Raw genomic sequence first — 17,089 nt, forward strand, 5'->3', positions numbered from 1 at the left:
TTTACACATTCCCCATTTCCATTCTCAATTTTAATACAAAAAAGGCAGAGTGAAAAATACATAACAACTAATAGAATGCAGGACAAAATTTTTCATCCTACCACCCCTTCCCCCCCCTTAAAAACCAAATGGTAGGTCGGTTATCTATACCTCTCACCTTGCAACCTGTGTTTTTATTTTACTTTCAACATGTTTTAACTTTTTAATTTGACGTTCAGCGGTGGCGAATCTAGAAATTTTCATAAGAGGGGGCCCACTGTCTGCCTAAAGGGGGGGGGGGAGGGGCGATTCCGTCACACTTCAGTGATTCCCTATATAACCAACCAAATATTTTCAAACACTTAAATTGGCAGGGATCGTCAAGAAATACTTTTTTAAAAGCTGTAAACCAATTATATCATAAATGTGTATACTAAATCGGGAATATCAAGTACACAATGTAAAACATAAAGTTAATATATATACATGTACAAGAAGCAGGGGCGGATCCAGCCATTTTGAAGGGGGGGGGGGGTTCCCAACCCAGGACATAGGTGGGAGGATGTTCCAACTATATGTCCCCATTCAAATGCATTGATCGGCAAAAAAAATGGGGGTTCAAACCCCTGGAATAGGATCCGCCAATGAGAAGACTGTGACTCAGTCAGAAAAAGGTTCACAACAAAGTATTTATTTTTGTGCAATGTTCATGAAATAATGTCTTATTTCACGTTTTTTACGTGCAAGCACCCCCCTTACCACCCACTGCACACTTAGTGACCTACCCTTATCCTAGTTCAAATAATTATGACGTCTTGAAAGGCTAAAAAAAATGATGATAGCCTTTCGGTAAGGTGTCAAAGAAAAAAATTATAATAGCCTTTCAAGACGTCATAATTATTTGGACTATCTTATCTTATCCCATCCCATCCCATTCCCCCCCCCCCCCCCCCAAAAAAAAAAGAAAAAAAGAAGGACAAAACGAAACACCCCGTTCTTCTTTAAACGTAAATAATGCTCTCACACTTGTTTTAACTAAATGTTTACCATATAGGACCATATATATTGAAATCACTTCAACAACAGGCTACTGTCGTACCGACAAGCAAAGCTCTGCATCTTCAAGTTCAAGGTCTTACCTGAACTGGTTCCCAGATTGCATAGCTACATTGGATAACAGACGTTCTTCTGTCTGTTCTGTTGTAGAAGTTGAACTTTACCAGTTTGAAGGTGAGGATGTTTGTTCTATCCACAGACCTGTTACCCGTCACCTATTCTGTAAATTCCACCTTTTTCAGACGAACCACTTCGGTTTTGGGAATCCTCAGGTTACCTGACAGTGACAGGTATGGGGAAAATCTGGATTCATCATTCAGAATATTTTTTTGTCATTTGTTTGACCACAATAATGTCAACTGGTCAATGCTTATTAGATAGAGCAATTATTCATCTTACACAGTTTAAAAAAAAAACAATTTAAAATTCAGAAATAAAGTTATTCATTTATAAATCAATCTACCAAATACATGAAATATGTAGACCCATTCAAGTGCACCTTTGGCTTTGGGTCCAGGGTGTTCTTGACTTTTGATTGTATTCAAATTAAAGTTGTGTAGGACTCTTTGTAAACAACAAATGATTATGCTGGCATGAACATATCATACTTGTATTAGTGACTTAATCACAATGAAAATCTGTAATAGATCAAACTAAGTAAAAGTCTCTATTTTGTTTTACATAAATCTAAGCCTTACTTGCATACAATCCCTATTTTCTATTCGTTCAGATCAGGCCATGCAAAAATGATTGTTGGTTTCCCCTATCCCTGCTTGGAATGAAGATGTAAAAAAAGGAAGAATTGTTATAGGACTAAATTTAAAGAAGACAATTATCTGATTATTGTTTAATAAACTGAATGTGACTTTTTTCCTTTGTAATACTGGTTATTTCAAGCATTTCTGTTAAGTTTTGTCATAACCAGAGTTCAATAGTTTGAGAAAAATCTAGCATAATGAAAGACGACATCTACAGCGATTCAAGCAAAATTTCTTCGACAAATCCAAACCAAGCCGCATCAAGATAAAATATATAGTGTGGACCAATAAATGATCAAATATTTATCTTATCTGCCTACAAACAGTTGAATATGATACTTAAGATGATTTTAGGAAGATAAATACCACTTATGGACCTCATTGTCTCCTTTATAAGGTCTCTTTTGGTCAATTTATAACTCTAATTTCCTTAAAATTTTAACTTTTCAGGTCAATAAGTAAAAATAATGGGGTAACTTTCACTCATTTATGATAGAAAATTAAATTTACGCAGCATTCCAGAGAGGGACATAAAAGGCTTCTCTTTTCAAGAATAATTTGTCGTTACAGCATTTAAAATAATTTCATTAACTTATAAACATATATTATATATTTAAGTATTTCCTAGGAAAAAGTTCTATCATAGCAGAATATAAGAAATAAGGAGAAAAGGCACCCCCTCCAGCCCCCCCCCCCAAAAAAAAAAACAAAAAAAAAAAATCAATTTAAAGTAAAATAATTCTCATAAAATGTGTTTTTGGAGACTCAATCCACTCAGATGTTTCATTTTTTGTTATGCTGATATCTATAATACTAAAATAATGAGGTCCAATTTGTCAGCCGGCATGGGATAAAAACGACAAATCAAAGAATTCAACTTTATATATATAGCTAATATAGGACAATGGTGTTGATTAAAAGTTACACCACTCCAGACCCTTTTGTTTTCCTATATAATTAATATTGTAAATAATTAACAAGTTCCAATACCAATACCAATAGTATATATTCACCTTTTACTTATACCTTATCTGTACGTTCTGCATCTGCCAGGCACACCACCAAACGGTGTATTTAGGATTTGCTATATATACAAGGGTCATAATCACAAGGTTGACAATACTAAATTCTATCACATTGTTTCCTATTGTAGTATTTTAATCAGTATGACTTTAAAAGATGATAATATGAATACTAAAAATCTAGACTTAAAATAAGGCGTATAGGTTCAGTTTACAATTTGTTAGCCGGCATGACGCAAAACAGCAAAACCAAGAATTCGACTTTATTTATAATTAATATTGGACAATGCTGTTGATAAAAAATTACTCCATTCCAGGCTCTTTTGTTTTTCAAATAGTTAATATTACCAATAATTGATAAGTTCCAGGTCAACGGTTTCTAACAGAAAGATTTTGAAAGTAGAGAAAACTGTGCATCTTATAATCAGCATGACTTTATCAGATAACTAAATATCCAGGCTAAAATAAGGCTATACACATAGTTATATACTTTATTTTAGTCAGGGACCAGCAATTTCACGGGTGTGTTCTAGTCTTATGTAAAATTTAACACAAATGGACACAAAAGATACTACACTATATTTGACCTTCATTCTAATAAAAATAATCAAATATAAATTTTGATCTCGACTTTCTGCATTTCATTTTTTTTATTATTTCACATGCGTATTTGTCTTGTATTTGTGCCAATCGGCATTTCTTATTTTATCTTTCACTTGCGTAGATTTTGTCTTTCATTTTCTCCAATTGTGTACATGTTAATTAGATAGGTGAAAGTTCTTTTTCAGCACCATTTATGAACATTATGTTTTCTGATCTGTGCGTCCGTTCCTCCGTCTGTCCCGCTTTAGGTTGAAGTTTTTGGTCAAGGCAGTTTTTTATGAAATTGAAGTCCTATCAACTTAAAACTTAATACACAATGTTCCTTATGATATGATCCTTCTAATTTAATGTCACAATTTTCAAAAATTGAGTATTTAGATAAACAACTATTCCTAGATGTTTTGACATACTGGCAACGTATGCATGGAACTAATGTCTTGATGATTCTCGTAAAATAATGTCCGATCTTGCAATGAAGTTACAATTTATTTATACTGCTTATTTCACAAAATCACAAACATTTCCCCTGATCTCACTGAAGATAATTACCTAATTTATGTATATCAACACTTTGGTTAGCTTGCTTTCTTTGTTTGTATATTTTGTTTAATTATTTTTTGATAATATCCAATTGAATTTAAATATCATATATACAGGTTTACATACCTATATATGAAGATGTCAATCTTAATTACAAAGCTTGAATAAACATTTAAACAAACAAAGCAAGGAGGCCAACAAAAGTTTTACCCTACATGCAGTAGGAAAGTAGCTGTATGGCAAAACATAATAATAAAATTAATACTCAGCGAATGTGAAATAAAATCAAAATTGTCGGTGGTAAAAACTAAATATAGTTATAAATTTAACTTAAGACAAAAAGAATTGCTCCAAGAATAATATCCAACATTAAATCTCTCCCTTTCATTTAGCTTAACTATGACCGGAAAGATTGAAAACAAATTTTGATTTTTAATACCGGCAACAACCTTTGTTTAAATTTCCAAAATGAGCAATTTAGATTTATAATATTTTATCCTGTTGGAGAAATCTTACTTTGTAGTTTTCAACGGAAAATTATTTCTAAAATAATTTTTGAATTAAAAACTTTTTTGTATTTTATAGTTACTGTCTCGTTTATTCAAAACACTTGAGATAGTAATAACAGGGATTGTATTTTATGATAGATTTATAACATTTTAGAATAAAAAACTTTAATTCATATATTATACTATAATTTTAATTTCCTTATATCTTAAACAGTCAGGGGACTTAAAATACTGAAATAAGTGATTTTTAAATCACTTATTTGAGTAGCAAATTTGAAGTTTTGTCACAAATTGTGATTTTGAAGTTTTACCAAAATTTTGAACTGTCATGACATAGGTTTAAATAATATCTTTTCATAATAATAATCTTGGAAAAAATGAACTTTTTGCTTCTTTTATGTAGCAAGGTTTATGCCTTTGATGCTATCATTTATCTGCAAATTCTATTTTAATTTAAAAAATGCTATAATAATGGCTTTACATAATGAACTGATACTTTCTAAACAGATTTTTCCCAGCAGTGGGAGTATTTTTCCTGTGAAGTTCAAGGTTTCATCTTTCAGATTATGTAATAAAATTCTACTGTTCCTGATAAAAATTTCACTGTTAGGGGACAGTTGAAATTAGTGGGGGTTATTAAAATAATGATACTTAAATAAGTGATTTTTGGGAAGCAAATTGAGGTATGATACTTAAATAAGTGATTTTTGGGAAGGAAATTGAGATATGATACTTAAACAAGTGATCTTAATGTCATTATCCTAGATTCAGTACAAGGTTATCACCTGAAATGACCTGGTCATCCTGGACAAAACAGATGTTGGTTCTGATAATTTTAGAAACATAATTAGTCCCTGGATCATTAGTATTCTATATTTAAAGCTATAATAAAATTAAATCACTTCTTTTAGTGATTAATTTGTACTACTTAAATAGGTGATTATTAAAGAAAGACAACTCTTACTTCCAATCTTTATGGAAATAATGTTACTTTAATCAGTGATTTAGAAAATCACTCATTTAAGTAAGTCCCCTGACTGTTAAATATTAAGAAATAATGAATCACAAACTTGATGCAATAATTAAGTTTGTCTGAGTCAGGAAAAAAAATGGTATAAAGACATTCATTCATGATTTTGTGTGTCCGTCTGTCAACAGTAGCGAATAAGTTCATTATGGCAGACTTCTAAAATTGACACGAAAAAAAAAAAAACACACATTGAGTCTGATATAGTCAAATACTCTGTAAGTTAGCCAGTGCCATCTTTCATTTTTTGTATTTTCAATAATTATTCTAATGAGGGACAGAGGACAAAAACAGATTTTCATAACAAAAGCGGCGTGAAAGGTTATTTCAAACAATTTTTCATTCCAACGGATGGTGTTTCTGAAGGTAAATATTATGTGGCAACAGCATCATAAGATCTGAGACTGATACATGCATTTAATCTCTTGTATTACCGGATGATAAAGTAGGTGTATATTTTTGCTATTCTTGGAAATTTAAATGTGAGTTTCAAAAGTCCAATTTGCGATATTTTTCAAATAGTAGGCCAGCAAGAAAAGTTTGTACTATGACGTCAGATGCAATGTTCTAAAGAAAGACAACTCTTTTCTTCAAAACAAACGAGAAAAAAAAAACATGAAAATTACTCATAACTTTTTTGAAAGGTCGGTGACACACACTTTTTTTTTGCTTTATTTTGAAGATTACATACACATGGCACTTTCCTTCTTGAAATTTTGTATGGATAAATCACTGGCAGAATTTTTTAATACTGGAAACGTTTTTCATTTTTCATTTTTATTTTTGGCGGGGATGAAATAAATCATAATTTTAAAGATCAAAACAATATGAGTTTTAAATTTTTGAACCTGTTTTGATAGATACAAATCTACTGTTTAACGTGAAACAAGAACTATGCTTGTAGGTTTGATATAAAGGATTTTTTGGAGAGTTTAAATAACAAGCAAATATTATGTTAATATTCAGGAAACGCGAAACTGAGGTTGCTATATAGTGACAAAAATAAGTCGGTGACCCCCAATTTGTTTCATCACATTTTGTTCCTCAAATCATGAAATACCTTCACACAAAATTTTAAGGAAAAATCACTGGTAGAAATGAATAGGTTGTTTGGTCTTTAAGTAACAATACCTAATTTGTTTACTATCAACCACCTTGACACTTTTTTACAGAAAATGTAAATATTTTGATTTGTCAGATGCTGTGAAAAAGTGTCCTTCAATTGGACATTCTTTTATGATAAAGTACTATTAAATTCTGTCCTACAAGGTTGACATTCAATAAGAGGACTTTTTCACAGTGAAAGCTAAGTGTCCTTTAAAGGGAGATAATAAAAAAGTCACTGATCTTTAATTTTGCTAAGTTTTTTTTACCTATTCTGCATCAAGCAAATGCAAGATCTAGTCAATGAATCATGACTTATTGGGAGCCGTCAACAAGCACCAAATCTAAAGAAACTTCTGACACGAGCAAAATTCAGTACACAGAACGAAGGTGGCAGAAATACAAAAATGGGGGGATCCCAGATGTGGAACATGCTAAATGCTAGAAGTAAAACTCTGAAATCAGGCACAGCAATTACACCAAAAAATATTATTTAATGTGCAACCTGTCCCACTTGTAATCAAAACTACATACAGGTCAAACCATTTGATAGAGGAAAAGTTAACAAACAGCTGTCTGGACAAAGGTCCCTTCAATTAGAAACTCTCCATGTTCTGAACACTTTGACCAATGTGGAAAGGGAAAATTTAAACTATATTCCTTTCAGGTCAGGTGAGCTTTTCTTATCACTTTGCGTCCGTCGTCCATTGTCGTGCTGCCCCTGAATTGGAAATTTTAGCGAAATTTTGCCGTTTGTGGTTATTATCTTCAATATTATTATGGAAATAGATAAACTGTAAACAGCAATAATGTTCAGCAAAGTAGGATCTACAAAAAAGTCAACATGACCAAAATGGTCAGTTGACCCCTTAATGAGTTATTGCCCTTTATAGTCAATTTTTGTCAATTCTTTTTTTACAAAAATCTTCTCTGAAACTACTAAGACAAATTTAACCAAACTTGTCCTCAATTATCATTAGGGTATCTAGTTTAAAAAATGTGTTAAATGATGCCATCCGGCGAACCGAGATGGCCAACATGGCAAAAAATTGTAACTAGGGTAAAATGCAGTTTTTTTAGCTAAAATCTCAGAAACCAAAGCATTTTAAGCAAATCTGACGCAGTTAAATTTGTTTTGTTAGGTCTAGGTCTATCTGTCCTGAAATTTCCGTAACAAACATACAAAATGTTGTTGGGTTGCTGCCCCTGAATTGGTAATTTTAAGGAAATGTTGCAGCTTTTGGTTATTATCTTGAATATTATTATAAATAGAGATAAACTGTAAACAGCAATATTGTAGAGCTAAGTTAGACCTACAAATAAGTCAACATGATGAAAATGGTCAATCGACCCCCTTAAGGAGTTATTGCCTTTTATAGTCAATTTTTAAATTTTCATAAATTTTGTAAATCTTGTAAAATTTTACAAAATAGTTTAACTACTGGGATAGATTCATAGGTTCATTAGATAGAGATAATTGTAAGCACTAAGAATGTTCAGTAAAGTAAAATCTACAAACACATCACCAGCATCAAAACACAATTTTGTCATGAATCCATCACTCTGCTGTGTCCTTCGTTTATGATATGCACATAGACCAAGGTGAGCAACACCTAGTTTCAGATGTGGACCTAAGATAAAATTCCACTTGAAGCCAAGGAACGCTATTTTATTTAACTGTATATAAGCCGACTTTTAATAGGAAGTGAAATTCGGTCTGTGAATAAGATTCCGTAATTTATACAAACTACCACATGACGCTACTATTAGGTAACATCACAAGTTGTTACTAGTAACAATAACAATTCTGTCTGATGAACTGTAAGGGATGCAGTGAAAGCGCTAACAGAAACAGTGTTCGATTTATAATGTGATTTTTTTTGTGTTTTTTATTTTTATGTTCTTTGAAAATTTCTTCATACATTGTTGGTCATCAAACATGTGTGTCATTAATATTTACATGTACTTGGGACCTTTTGAATGTTCAAAACTGTTCTGTTTGCTTAAAAGTAATCTGAAGCAATTTCTAGACAAGCTTCGATCATCAGGGTAAAAAGCCTTGTGACCTAAATATTGATTAATCAGTTAAGCTAATTTTTTGTTCATTAATAAAAAAATTCTACAGATGATTAAGTATATATAACTTATATTTATTTCAAGCAAACTATAAGAATGTTTATAAAATTTAAGAAAATCACAGAATCTTAATTAAAAAAAATTCGCATTATTTGTTAAACATGTTAAAGGGACAGTATGGACTCAGTTCATCATTATGATTGGAGCACATGTCATGTGCATGCTGTGTATATTGTATAATAGATTTATTATGTCTTGTCTATCTTAAGTTTGGTGAAACTGCCTACTGGGAAAACATTATTACATGTTTACATTACCAATTACTACTATAAGTCAATTATGTGTGAAAAATTTCAATTTCATGGGTTTTAATCTCGGTTTTAATCCCCCAGGATGTGAAACATTAGAATTTGTGTATATAAATGAAGAGATATGAAAATTTTATCCTCAGTACTGTAGGTCCCAGTTACTTAATTAAAGACAATAGAAATATTAAATTAGGGTAATAAATATCCCCCCCCCCCAAAAAAAAATGAACATTGAGAAGTTCTCACTCTGATACATATTTCAGTGATCAATTTAATCATCTTTTATAAATTAGATGTGAGGACATGCATGGATAGTTTTAAAACTCTTTCTTAACTTGGAAAAAGCACCTGGTTTCCTTAAGAACACAACATTCATACCTGCCAACTGTCACTATTTGCGGGGGATTTCCCCCATGGAGGCTCCCAAATCGAAATTTTTAAAGAGCAATTGTGTCCACAATTTTAACAAAACAATTAATTTTACAATGAATTGAGGCATATAAAAGTATGAAGAAGCCAAAAAACAGCATGACACTGAATTTGAAGGCCCCCTTGAAGGTTTTTTTAGGAGTATGGCAGCCATCTTGCACGCAAACCCCCCATGGGCATTTTGAAAACTTGGCAGGTATGAACATTTCAGGGGGAGGATGCAGAGCCTCTATATATTTACTCTTCTCCTGGATACTGATTTGTGAACATGTAAAAATAAGGCAGCTAATGCACTTATGTAAGCTCAACAGCGAAAATGACAAATGTACAGTTGGGTGCAGACCAAGCATTACATGTAAACGAGCCTTAAAAGTTAACTCTGCGTTAACTCCGAAATTTTAGTAGACATAAATAGTAAACGGGCGTTTACTTTCGCGTTTACCTCCGCGTTAACGCAAAAACCGCGGGTCTTCTAATTTTGTAAAGAGTAAACGGGCGTTTACTTCGCGTTAACGCGAAAAAGGCGTGTCTTCCAATTTTGTATAATAAAGTAAACGCCCGTTTACTGTTTGTAGTAAACGCGCGTTAACGCAGATTGTCCTCGTATCCTGGATACACTGACCTAATATATCACATGATAAGGTACATCAAAATATCCATCTGTCCATTTTCGATCAACATATTGACGATTGCATTTAATGAAATAACACCTCTTTAACTAATTAATTTATTGAAAATGTAATGGTGCAATATGTTTGAAGGAACGGAATGAAAAAAATAAAAACCGAAAAAAAACTTGAATGAGCGTCGTGCATTCATTTGTTCCGACTATTGAAATGATAATTCCTAGTTTTAAAATTATACTTATATTTCAGTTTGATGGTACATTTTTTCAAAATCAAAGCTTGGAGTTTTACTTATTATAAACTATACATAGGCCTACGTGTTACTGTATCTGTATATGAATTGATACAAAAATTAACTTTTAGATTTAAAGATAATGTGCTACGGCATAGAACCAAAGTTTTGTACGATATGTCATTTATTTTAATTCTTGAAGCATATTAACCTAGTTGAATCTGCCGTAAAGAATGTTGACAAATTACTTTAACAACATACTTTACATGTACACATAGTTTTGCAATAATCAATTTTAGCATATTTTTTTTAAATATGCCGGTTTGTGAGTTGATATTTGTACATGTAAATTTTGAACAGAAAAAGTAGAAAAGCCGCTGTTGAAAGTTTTTGGAACTGATTGTTTTTTTTTGCAATTAATAAATGTTTATATTTGTAATAAAAAGTGTTTTTGAATGTTAAGGTTTAAAACACAAATACGTAAAATATAAAGTCATTTTAACAACATAAATAAATGTACAAATGCACGCGACGATTATTTTATAATATACACAATTAGTTAACGCGAAAAGTAAACGCGCGTTTACTTTCAAGTGCACGTAAAAATACAATTTAGAAATCTGTAGTAAACGCCCGTTTACTTTTACGTGTACGTAAAATTAAACTTGTGAAATCTGAAGTAAACGGCCGTTTACTACTGACTAAACGGACACAGAGTAAACGCGCGTTTACTCGAGTAGACATTAGAAATTTCCATTTTGACCGCGTTAACGTAAATGAAGTAAACGGGCGTTTACTAGTAAACGCGAAATTTAAAGTTAACTAACGAAATATGTGCACGCCGCGTTAACTTGCGTTTACTTTATGTAATGCTTGGTCTGCACCCAACTGTATATTTTATTTACTTTTTTCAATTTTTCATTGATGTGTTGTAAATTTTCTGTTAGAAACTCACACGACTCTCTATCTAAACTAGTGTGACAGTAACACAAGACTGTTTTATCTTAATTTTGCATATTTTTTTTCTAGATGTACAACTGTGCAAGTATTGAACATCAGCTTGAAATGCAATGTGACCTAAAAGACAGTATGATAATGGACAGATGTAAGTAATGATAAAATAGTCAATGATATGGGAAATGTATGAAATTGTAAGAAAAAGTTGACAGGCATATTGTTTTACACCTGTCCCTCCGTCGGTCAGTTAACTATATATATAGGTCAAAGTACAGCCTTCAGCAATGATCATACTGCATAGTCATATATAAAAAAGGCCCTGAAATTACAATTGTAAAATAATTCCAAACTAATGACCTTAATATTAATATACAAATAAAATAACTAAAAACAAATATGCAACACAGCAACAAACAACAACCACTGATTGTCCAGGTTCCTGACTTGGGACAGGCACAGAAGATAGCAGGATTAAACATGTTAGTGGTATCCAAGCCCTAATAAAATCATATTTTAGCTATTCTCCTCAAGAAAATCTAATATAATGTAATTAACATCAACCATTGTCAACACTTTTAAATGTTGTACTTAACTTTATATATAAAGAAGATGTGGTATGAGACAACTTTCCACAAGAGACCAAATGACACAGACATTAAAAACTAAAGGTCACTGTACCCTCTTCAACAATGAGCAAAGCCCATACTGCATAGTCAGCTATAAAAGGCCCCAAAATGACAAATGTAAAACAAGAAAACTAACGGCCTAATTTATGTACAAAAAATGAAAAAAAAAAGAATATGCAACACTTCAACAATTGACAACCACTGCATTACAGGCTCCTGACTTGGAAAAGGCACATACCTTACATTGTACCTTAATATTTTAATTCGCATATTGGTATACAATCTATTGTATGTTTTTTTTTCTTTTTTTCTTTAAAAAGTTATATGCAAGTGGGGGCATAATATGTGTCCCATGGACCCAATCATGACATTTATTTATTCAGAGAATTTTGAAAGAAATAAATAATGAATAATTTTTCATAATTTTTTTTCATCTTTTAGAAAAGTCGTCTCCTGAAACAACTGAGACAAATCTACCTAAATTTGGCCACACTCATCATTAGGGTATGTATATATATATAGTTTTAAATGTGTTTGATGACCCTGCCAACCTACATGGCAGACATGGCTAAAAATAGAAAATAGGAGGAAAATGCAGTGTTTACTTATATCTCTGAAACTAAAGCAAAAGTATAACAGTTGCATTATTTCATGCATCAATTGTAAATGAGAATATCAGGTGAGCAATAAAGGCCCATTGGAGCCTCAACTTTCTATAGCCATTATTGTTATAGCTGGTCAGTGGTCATAAACCTATGAAAATAAGTCAATTATTTAACCTCAGAGCACTACCAACAGATTCTTATCCAGTGTATTTGATCATGTTGATGAATAAATTTTATTACAACTCGTTAACAGGGCAAGATATGGAAATTTATTTTTCTTTTGGTTTTATAATATTAAGAAAAAACAAAGGAAAATGATATTTTGATAAACATTAAACATGTTGTTGTGGTTTTGTGCTCTCTTGAACCATCAGATTATTACTGTACTGCAATAAAAAAAAACATTAAAGAATATCAGGGATTTACGGGAACTTGAAGTAATTGAAAACTTGTTCAAATCCCAAACTGCACTTTAACTTTACTTTGTATCAACCATTAAGTATTGTGAAATGTTTACACAATGCTTGTTAACACCAAACACTGATCAAGTCACTTTCTCCATTCTCATATTATCATGAATATGTTACTTTTTTAATAGGAAAAAGGATATATATCAGAGATATATTTACAAGCAGGGACATCTGTGTCCCATGGACACATTCTTGTTTTATTAAATTATTTATTACATATTTTAGTGTATTAAAGTTATTATACTGCTTCCACCTTTCAATATTCTAACAAAGCTCTATCTCATTAATGGATAAATAAATGATACTAGTTATGACCTCAACAGATAATTTTTTTTCAGGTTCTCTGGTCGTAAGAACCTGTTGGCCACACACATGAAGATTTTCATTGATCCTGCTTTCAGCTAAATATCAGAAAAATTAAGAACAAAGGAAAATATGCTGAAACTGTACAGTCACCGGTCAGGATTATTTCAGAAGTGAAATTATAATACAATTTGTTTTACTGGTTAATTCCTTTGCTTTGTAATTTTAAACAACACACAGAGGCTTTGCATTATTGTTTTACAAGAGACACCAAAAGATGCGGTCAACATTTATCATTTTTATCAAAATACACCCAGGACAAACCATGGGTACACTTAGCTTGAAATATGGTGCTTTCATACCAAAATTGCCTGGAAGTAAAAGAAATAAAGAACCATTCATGTCAGCAATCAGGGGATAAGATGAAAGAATGCAGAATAAGGTACTGTAATATTCAGTCTTAATAAGAGTCCTGCTTCTCTATATATACATATGCTTTTTGTTATGCCCCGTCATAGCGGAGGGGGCAGTAAGTTTTATCCTTGTATGTTTGTACATAATATTAGATATAAGAAGATGTGGTATGACTTCCAATGAGACAACTCTCCATCCAAGTCACAATTTGTAAAAGAAAAACAATTATAGGTCAAAGTACAGTCTTCAACACAGAGCCTTGGATCACACCAAACAGTAAGCTATTATTGATTTAAGGACCCAAAACATTACTTTTGTGAAACCAGCTGTTAAACATGAAAACCAAAAGTCTAATCTATATGAAAAAAAGAGAAAAGACAAACACTTATAGTGCATGATTTTCTCACTGTGTTGAAGACCCATTGGTGGACTTTGGTTGTTGTCTGCACTTTGGTCAGGTTGTTGACATATTTCCCCCAATTCCATTCTCAATTTTATGAAGAAGTTATTGAACTTTATTCTTGAAAAAGAGACGGAGGTATCATGTTCACATGGCACATCTGTTTATTTGTTTTAGTTCACTATAAATTTAAGTTTGCTTAACCAAATGTACTGAAACTTAAACGCAATGCTTATTATCACAAAAATCAGATCAAGTACTCATTTGGGTACTGTGTGTCACTTTTACCATTCTTGATTTATGACCCTTTAAAATGTCATATGCAAGCAGGGGCATAATCTGTGTTCCATGGACCCATTCATCATTTATTTATTCATAAAACTCTAAAAGGAATAAATAATCCATAATGTTCATACAGATAAAACATATTGTTTTAAGGATTTTAATCTGTTTATTAAGTCACATACAAACTCAATATTGCTCCCCTTTTAAATCTTGATCAGTGTTTGTAAAAAGAAAAAAAGTAACATAAAAGAATGCAGGTTGCCAGGAACATTCAAATTGGAGAAAGGGAAAAGAACACAACTCTAGGCTAAATAATTTTGAAAACTTATTGGCTATACTATCTTTATTTATAAAAATGTCAAAAACATTATGTACATTATGATCATGTTGATTGTGTGAAACGTCACACAAGGCAATCAAAATGGTCAGGGGGGAAAAGAAGTTTTATTATAAATGTCAAATGGTTATAGTCTCAACCTATCAACATGATCAAAATTGTTGATTTCACAGTTAATATTTACTTTTAGCATGTTCAGCAGAATAGAACGTTTTTGTTATATTTTATTAAATGTTAATTTACTTTGCTTTATAGGCAGAAGTGAAAGGAAGAGAAAGCTAGGCATCAGTAAAGAAACAGATCAATTTATAATATGTAATAATTCCATTTGAATATAACAAACATTGCACATGCTATGAAGATTTATTCACATGTATACTATGATTTGTAGTTATATTTTATTGTATGTATTTGTAATATTAAAAGTACATGTATTTTACTTTAGAACAGTATTTTAATTTTTATATTTTGCTGTGGAGAATATCAAAGAAATTTAGAAAAAACATAATTAATGATAGTTTCTTCCATGTTTTCTGTGACAAAAAAAAATGTGCAAATTAGGAAAATTAAATGAGGCTACATTATTAAATATTTTTGAGTTTGAGTTTTTTTTTCATTCCTATTTTAAAATTTCATTGGCATTTGAAATAATGAGTTGAAACTAGTTTTTATCAATTATTTTGTTTTCAAGATGTACAATAGTAGAGAAGGTTAAGGTTTTGTGTACAATAGTTTACTATGATGTAATGGTCAAATAAACTTGAAACTTTGTACTTTCAAGTGTTCATTTAAGTCAGTGTTTTTTAAACAATTACAAATAAGTTACTGAACATGGAAATCTGATTGTGGAAGCAGAGTATAATGTGTTATGGACACATATATATATATATATATCTCAATCCCATTGAGCATCGCCCTCCTCACCAGCCTCTCAGTAATGGCATATTGACTTTGAAAATTTCCTTTGTTTACACTGAAATATTTGTGATAAGTCCAGTTTAAGGAGAACCACTAAAAGTAGGTGAGGGATAATTTATATGCAGTTGAATAAGCTTTTGGACAATGCATGTGCTTAGGGATTTTAATAATCCTGAACGCTGAATCATGGTTTTATAACTTACAATCTTTTGCAGTTTTCTGTTTATATGTTAAAGTTTATGCTTAGGCCAGTTTAATATCGACCACTTATAAATAGGATTTAGAGGATGCATAGGCCCCCCTTTTTGTGGGACAAATTTGGTTGATATTATATTTATGGAATTACTGAAGCATGACAAAAGGGATGCAGTATAGAGTAATCTTATTATTTCTAAGAAATTACTTTTTTTTTAAAGAAATAAAAAGTATGGTTATAAACATATTTTTTATGAATTAAAATTTTAACAAATGTTGGAAACAAATTTATGTAAAAACTTTTTTTAATGTATCAAAATTATGTGTTGTAAAATCTGAATGATTTTTTTTTCTGGATTTTCCCCAATATGTTTAAAAAACCAAAATGCATAATTTTTTCTTGTAGATTTTATTTCGGGATTTTTCCCGAAATGGGTGAAAAAAATCTATGTAACAAGTGTGTGTCTGATATTAGATTTATATTTTCGGGATTTTTCCCGAAATGTGAAAAGAAATTATTAGTCATGAGGTCTAGCATATACATTTGAATTTTCGGGATAAATCCCGAAATATTTGAAGACATCTGTGTTATACATGTTGTACTTAGTTTATTTTTGTCGGGATATTTCCCGAAATGCGTTTCAGATCTGTTTGTTAAAATGCTCTGCCAACATATATGTAATAAATAATAATGTTGAGAATGATTTCGGGACATTTCCCGAATAATTTGTTGTCACATACATCTTTACTACAAAAATTTTGAAACTTTCATATATTTTGGGAAATTTCCCGAACAATTAATGTAAATTTTATCAATTATAAGAATAAAAACATGGAATGTTGTAAAAAATGTGTGTTTCTTTATGAAATCTTCATTCAATTTATGGTAAACATTGAAAAAGATTATAAAAAGGAATAAAATGGATTTTACTCTTTTAAAATAGAGTCTGTTGTATGTTTCAGGAATATACGTATAAAATGAAGACGGAAATACTATTAGAAGTTTATTGCAGAGATAAGGGAATAACAGTACACAAAACAAGAACAGAACACAATCTCACAGAGTATTTACATTTCAACTCATACTTCAAATGTAACCACACAAAACTGATAATATATTTACCCGAATGGCAAATTATTATTATACGCCACTTTCTTTTATAAAGAAAATCTATTATTTTATCAAAATCTTTAAACAAATACTGCTGTTTAATTGTTGTTTCCCCATACTGACAATCGCTATAACTGTTATTCATGCAGTATCGTTAACCATGAAGTACTTTGTCAGAAATTTGACAACCGAACAGCTT

The 17,089-nt window shown here is 31.2% G+C and overlaps 1 long non-coding RNA gene across 1 annotated transcript; it reads left to right on the forward strand.

Moving 5' to 3' along the window:
* The first annotated feature begins 1,118 nt into the window (after positions 1–1,118).
* On the forward strand, positions 1,119–16,629 carry LOC143058625 (uncharacterized). Its single transcript, XR_012973156.1, has 5 exons — positions 1,119–1,325; positions 11,299–11,374; positions 12,294–12,356; positions 13,266–13,672; positions 14,922–16,629. It is a non-coding gene; the product is annotated as an uncharacterized LOC143058625 (long non-coding RNA).
* The last annotated feature ends 460 nt before the right edge of the window (positions 16,630–17,089 follow it).

The sequence above is a fragment of the Mytilus galloprovincialis genome, chromosome 14 (assembly GCF_965363235.1).
Source record: "Mytilus galloprovincialis chromosome 14, xbMytGall1.hap1.1, whole genome shotgun sequence".
Classification (NCBI taxonomy): Eukaryota; Metazoa; Mollusca; class Bivalvia; order Mytilida; family Mytilidae; genus Mytilus; species Mytilus galloprovincialis.